Consider the following 7,645-nt stretch of genomic DNA (forward strand, 5'->3'; position numbering starts at 1 on the left):
GCCTGCATTCTAGACCCTGTGGGCCACAACTACTGCAGCCTGTGAGCTTAGAGCCCGGGCTCTGCAACAAGAGGAACCACCACAGTAAGAAGCCCGTGCACCACAATGAAAACCCAATGCAGCCAAAAATAAATTTAAAAACAAAACAAAACAAAAAAAAAAACAGATGAGTTAATTGGGTAGGAAACACTTGAAAAAAAAAAAAAGAATTCTGTCAAATATTTAAGACAGAAATAATTCCCCTCCTACACAAACTTTTGGAAAATAGAAGGAGAAGTAGCACTTTCCAACTCATTTTATGAGGCTAGGATTACCCTGATACTTAAACTAGACAAAATCATTATAAATAAAGAAAACCATAAACCAATATTCCTTATTAACATAGAGGCAAAATCCTTAACAATACATTAACAAATCTCTCTTTCAATATATATAAATATATACTGAGAGGAAGAGAGACAGAGAGGATAATATATAGGGAGGATATATACCAAATGGGCTTTGTACCAGAAATTCAAGATTGGTTTAATTTTCAAAATCAACAGATATGACTCATAGAATAAAGGAGTAAAACTATGTGATATCTATGTTGGTGGTCCCCAAACCACCTTCAGATTCAATGATTCTTGAGGACTTGTGGTTCGGCATATAGTCATACTCATGGTTAAGATTTATTGCAGTGAAAAGATATAAACCAAAGTCAGCAATGAGGTGAAATCTGGAAGAGACCAGGTGTAAGCTTCCAAAAGTCCTCTCTCTGTTCTTAATTCCTGTAGCGACGTGTTGTCACAGCATGCTCTTTACTGGAGAAGCTCAGGAGAGACTCTGCCCAGGGTTTTTCTTGGGGGGCTAGTCACATAGGCAGTCTACTTGGCACATACCAAAATTCCAGACTTCCAGAACAAAAGCAGGTGTTCAGCATAAACCACATTGCTTGTACAAACAGTTTAGGCACAGTGACCCACTCACCAGTCCTGGGAACAGTGGGAAACCTCCCAAAACCTATGTCCCAGGTTGCAGCCAAAGGCTAACCTTGCAAACAGGCCTTTCAAAGGACAGCAGTCTCAGCCTGCCATGTATCTCCACAGATGGAGCCCACACACACACCCCAAAGAAAATTTTGGACAAAATTTAGTACCTATTCATAACTAGTGGCAAACTGAGACTATAAAGGAACTACCTCAATGTAATAAAGGGCGTCCACAGAAAACTAGTGCTAACAATATCTTTCGTGGTGAGACACAGAATGCTTTTTCCCTGAGACTGGGAAAAAGATGGGGATGTCCACTCTCACCTTTCTTATTCAACACCGTGCTGTGCAATAAAGCAAGAAAAAGAAATTAAAAGTATACACATTGGAAAGATGTAAAACTTTTTATTCATGGACAACATAATCTTGTACGTAGAAAATCCCAAGAAATCTACAAAAAAAAGTGTCATTAGATATAACTGAAGTTAGTAAGGTTATAGGATTCAAGGTCCATATACAAAAATCAATTGGATTTCTATATACAATACTTACAATGGGGACTTCCCCGGTGGTGCAGTGGTTAAGAATCTGCCTGCCAACGCAGGAGACATGGGTTCGAGCCCTGGTCCGGGAAGATCCCACATGCCGTGGAGCAACTAAGCCCGTGTGCCACAACTACTGAACCTGCACTCTAGAGCCTGTGAGCCACAACTACTGAGCCTGCATGCCACAACTATTGAAGCCCATGAGCCTAGACCCCATGCTCCGCAACAAGAGAAGCCACCGCAATGAGAAGCCTGTGTAGCACAATGAAGAGCAGCCCCCCACTCGCCGCGACTAGAGAAAAGCCCACGTGCAGCAACGAAGACCCAACACAGCCAAAAAAATAAATTTATTAAAAAAAAAATACTTACAATGTACAACTGAAAATTCAAATGAAAAATGCCATTTACAATAACTTCTAAAATCATGAAGTACTCAGGGATGATCTTAAAATATGTATGAGACCAGCACACAGAAAATTCCAAAATATTACTATAAGAAATTTTAAAAGATATAAATATATAAGTAGACCATGTGCATGGATGGGAAGACTCAATTTTTAAAAAATGTCAATTATCTCCAAATTGATTTATAGATTCACTGCAATCCTAAAATATTCCAGCAGGTTTTTGTAGAAATCAGCAAACTGATCCTAAAATTTATATGGAAATGCAAAGAACCTAGAAAAGCCAAAAAGATTTTGAAAGTAAGGAGCAAAGATGGGAGACTCACATTATTTGATTTCAGGATGTAATATTCAGCTACAATAATCAGACAGTGTGGTATTGGTATAAAGATTGACACATAGATTAATGGAACAGTATAGAGTACTAAAAATAGACCCACACATATTTAGTCAATTGACTTTTGACAAAGTGGCCAGGATAATTCAGTTGGGAGAAAAGAGGCTCTTTTCAACAAGTTGTGCCGGAAAAACTGGGTATCCACATGGAAAACAGGAACCTTGATGTTTACCTTATGTCCTACACAAAATTAAGGGATATGATCAAAATGGTTCATGTCCCTTAATATAAAACTTGTAGATGAATATATAGGAGAAAAATCTTTGAAATCTTGGGATAGGCAAAAATTTCTTAACTGGGACACAAAAACATGAACTATAAAAAAACTAAAAAATGGGCTCTATTGGGACTTCCCTTGTGGCGCAGTGGTTAAGAATCCTCCTGCCAGTGCAGGGGACACGGGTTTGAGCCCTGGTCCAGGAAGATCCCACATGCCACAGAGCAACTAAGCCTGTGCGCCACAACTATTGAGCCCGAGCGCCACAACTACTGAAGCCCACATACCTAGAGCCCATGCTCTGCAACAAGAGAAGCCACCGCAATGAGAAGCCCAAGCACTGCAACAAAGAGTAGCCCCCATTCGCCGCAACTAGAGAAAGCCCATGTGCAGCAACGAAGACCCAACGCAGCCAAAAATAAAATAAATAAATAAGTTTATAAAAAATAAAAAGTAATCACAGACCTGGAGACAGTATTTACGATACAATAAGCACATGAACACATGCTCAACATCATTAGGCATCAGGGAAACACAAAGTAAAACCACACACATCCACTGGAATGGCTAAAATTTAAGAGCATGATGATACCAGTGTGGATGAGACTGTGGAGCAACTGGAACTCTCATCTACTGCTGGTCCAACCACTTTGCAAAACAGCTTGGCAGTTTCTTATAAAGTTACATGTATGATTCAATTCCACTCTCAGTTACTTATCCAAGATAAATGAAAACATAGGTGTACACAAATGATCGTAGCATCTTTATTCATAATAATTGCCAAAGAACTAGAAATAACCAAAATGTCCATCCATGGGTGAATGGATAAATAAATTGTGATATCTCCAAGCAATGAAATATTATTTTACAATACAAAGGAAGAAATTAATGATTCACATGGACAAATTTCTAAAAACATGCTGGGTGAAGGACGCCAGATGCAAAAGAGTATCTACTGTATGATTCTATTCATATAACATTCTAGGAAGGACAAATTGAGTCTAGAAAGCAGATCTCTGGTTGCCTTGGGCCAAGCGTGTTTGGTCCAGATTTATTGGGAAGGGACACAAGAGAAACTTTTAGGGTGATGGAAATGATCTGTATCTTAATTGTGATGGTGGTTACATGGGTGTATTATACATTTGTTAATACTCAACAAAGTGTACATTTAAAGTGTATCTTTTTTTTTTTTTGGCTGTGTTTGGTCTTCGTTTCTGCGTGCGGGCTTTCTCTAGTTGTGGTGAGCGGCGGCTACTGTTCGTTGAGGTGCACAGGCTTCTCATTGTCATGGCTTCTCTTGTTGCGGAGCACGGGTTCTAGGCGCACAGGCTTCAGTAGTTGTGGCACGTGGGCTCAGTAGTTGTGGCTTGTGGGCTCTAGAGCTCAGGCTCAGTAGTTGTGGCGCACGGGCTTAGTTGCTCTGCGGCATGTGGTATCTTCCTGGGCCAGGGCTCGAACCCATGTCCCTTGCATTAGCAGGTAGATTCTTAACCACTGTGCCACCAGGGAAGCCGTAAAGTGTATCTATTTTCTTTTATGTAAATTCTTCTTCAGTAAAGTTGCATTTAAATCTCCAGGACTCTCCATTCATTTTGCAAAACTGAAACTCTATGCCCTTAAACAAGAGCTCCTCATTTCCCCTCCCCAAATCCTGGCAACCACCATTCTACTTTCTGTCTCTATGAACTGGACCACTCAAGGTACCTCCTATTAGTGGAATCCTACAGTATTAGAGTGATTTCTTAAAAGCACATGGAACCTCCTCTTTGCAGGTTCTTTGTCTGCAGACGTTCTGGTTTCTGCACTGACCGTACTCTTTGTGGTCCCAGCTGTCACTCCTGTCGTTTCTTGGTACCACCAACACAACTCTTATTCTACCATTGCCTTCTTGCAGTAGGGGCATTTCCTCTTTGCCCAGAGTTTAAAACTGGCTGCAAAATTGAGAAACCCATGGGCTGGGAAGAAAAAACATCTTAGGTAAAGAAAATTCCTTTTAACAGAACGGGGGTGGGGGGGGGGGAAGGAAGTCCCTTCGCTAAGGGAGGAGAAAGTCTGTAGGAATGAGACTAAGACGTTGCCTGAGGCCCTCAAGGACACAGTGACCCCTACTTCCTGTGTCCGGTTGACCTGCCTTTTCTGACACACCTTGATATGCCTGAATTCACAGCTTGACGTGCAGCTAAGACACATGTGCCACAGGTAGATTTCATAGCAGCAAGTAATTATGGTTTGTATTGCCCGTATTGAGGTACAAAGACAACCGCCTCGTTAATTTTTTGAAGTCAGTAGTTATCAAGGAAGGAATCTGTTGTTACTTCAATGTTTACCGAGGACCCTAATGTGCTAAGCATGTATTATGATTACCAAATGAGCACCATGGGGAAGTGATGTGGCCATGGTACCCTGAAAGTTCAAGGTGATGGGGCCCAGCTGCAAGGGCAGTCTGAGTGATTGGGCAAATAGTAGGTGAGCACCATGAGGATAAGTATATGGTACATATATTTAAAGAAATATAATTTAAACTATTTTTAGGAGGAAGAAGCAGCTCAAGGTGTTGATTACAACACGGAAAGGAGATCTATAAATCATAGCTACCAAGTCAAACAGAATGCTGTGGGTCACCCGGAGGGATGCTGGAGATACGACAAATTATACTTGCATTATTCATTATTCATATTACATGAACACATGGTGAATGAATGAACAAATTTAGCCAATTACTTGTCTTTCTGGTCCTCAGGACAAACACAAAAAATGGCCTTTCTATTTAAAATGGATACCTTTTCTTTTTCTCTGAACCAAGACTCTCAGACCATTTAGTCTATCTTCTTTTTTTTTGTTTGTTTAATTGTATGTTGCTTTTAAAAAAAATTTTTATTTATTTATTTATTTATTTATTTTATGGCTGTGTTGGGTCTTCGTTTCTGTGCGAGGGCTTTCTCTAGTTGCGGCGAGCGGGGGCCACTCTTCATCGCCGTGCGCGGGCCTCTCACTATCGCGGCCTCTCTTGTTGCGGAGCACAGGCTCCAGACGCGCAGGCTCAGTAATTGTGGCTCACGGGCCTAATTGCTCCACGGCATGTGGGATCTTCCCAGACCAGGGCTCGAACCCGTGTCCCCTGCATTGGCAGGCAGATTCTCAACCACTGCACCACCAGGGAAGCCCCTAGTCTATCTTCTTAATTTCGTTTCTAGGCCATAACTGACTACTAAATGAATTATCTAGTCCAGCGGTAATAACCTGTTTTGCATGAGGTCAAGTCAGGGAAAAGGAAAATTGAGGGGGGGCGGTGTGAGATTTTTTTCCCCATTTAAAATCAAAATAGATTTGAGACCCATGGACTATATCAAGAATTTAGATTATCTTTTTGATTCAGTCATCAGGTGTCCTTATGAAAAATGGAACTGTGTTGTAAAGACCTGGGCAAAGTTGGTATGTAGTAAAACGAAAGATTTTTTCTAATCTTTTATACAGAAATTAGATCTTGCGCTGTGTGACAGCAAGAATTTGTCTATAGGCTCTATGTCGCTGATATGGCCCTTTGTAGCTTAGGGTATTGACTCTGAGTGTAACTGGTGAGACATCGAGATCGTGTTCACCTCACACCTTCCACTCAAACAGCTGTGTAGCTTAAAATAAGACATTTAGTGACTGGTACAAGATATAATAATACTTTAGCCATATTGCATATATATAGCTAACCATATGTATATAACCATAATATACACGTGAAAATTACAGACATGCTGTAATAGAAGAATCATTTATTATTCATTCCAAGTACTGTGCATGCCATGTGCCAAACACGCACCCCAATAAAACTGATCAAGACAGGAAGAGAGAAGGTGCAAATAAACAATACTAAAACTGAATTGGGGCACATAAATACAGGTGGAGCAGAGCTTAAAATGGTAAGAGAATATTACAAACATCTTTAGGACCACAAATTGATAAATTCCTAGAGAAGTATAACTTACCAACAATGACTCAGGAAGAAAAAGTAAACCTGACTGGTTCTAAACCCATTAAAGAAATTGAAACACAAGGCAAAATCTTCCTTCAAGGAAACGTCAAGCCCAGATGATTCTGCATATAACTTTTACCAGGCATTCATGGAAGAAATAATTCCAACTTTGCACAAACTCTTCCAACTAATAGAGATGAAGGGAGCATGCCTTAACAAATTTATTGAAACTCGAATCAATTTGTATAGCCATGTTACCAAAACCAGACAAAAATGGTACAAGAAAGGAGAATTCCTAACCCATTTCACTCACGAATATAGCTGTAAAAAGCCAAATATTAGCAAACAGAATCAAGGAATATATGAGAAAGATAAAGTTTATCCTGGGAAAATCCGTTGTAACTTACCCCATCAGTTGATTAAAGGAAAAAAATGATGTGATTGCCCCCAATCAATGTAGAAAAGCAAATTATAAAATTTAATATTCATCCATGATTTTAAAAAATCTTCGACTGAGTAGAAGAGAATATCCATAACTTAATGAAGACATTTATTAAAAAACAAGCAAACAAACAAACAAAACTACAGCAAAACTTGGGACTTCCCTGGCAGCCCAGTGGTTGACTCTGCACTTCCACTGCAGTGGGTACAGGTTCTATCCCTGGTCCGGGAACTAAGATTCCGCCTGCCCTGCACCTCAGCCCCCCACCCCCCAAAAACCACAAAACAAAACAAACTACAGCAAAACTCAAACTTAATGGTGAAACATTAAAAGCGCTCTCTTTACAATTAGGAACAATTCAAAGGCACCAAGTCCCACCTCTCTGATCCACGTGGTGATGGAGATGTTAATCAGTGCAGTGAGACAATAAAGAAAAGAACTTTAAAGATTTGGAAAAGAAGAAGTAAAGCAGAAGCCATTCTGGATAAACAACAAGGTCCTACGGTATAGCACAGGGAACTATATTCAATACCCTGTGATAAATCATAATGGAAAAGACTATGAAAAAGAATATATATTATAACCGAGTCACTTTGCTGCACAGCAGAAATTAAACACAGCATTGTAAATCAACTAACTTGAATAACATTTTAAAAAAAAGAAACCATTCAAGATGCATTTGACTGTCTTCTTAGAAAATCCTAAG

Source organism: Eschrichtius robustus, chromosome 3, assembly GCF_028021215.1.
Source record: "Eschrichtius robustus isolate mEscRob2 chromosome 3, mEscRob2.pri, whole genome shotgun sequence".
Classification (NCBI taxonomy): Eukaryota; Metazoa; Chordata; class Mammalia; order Artiodactyla; family Eschrichtiidae; genus Eschrichtius; species Eschrichtius robustus.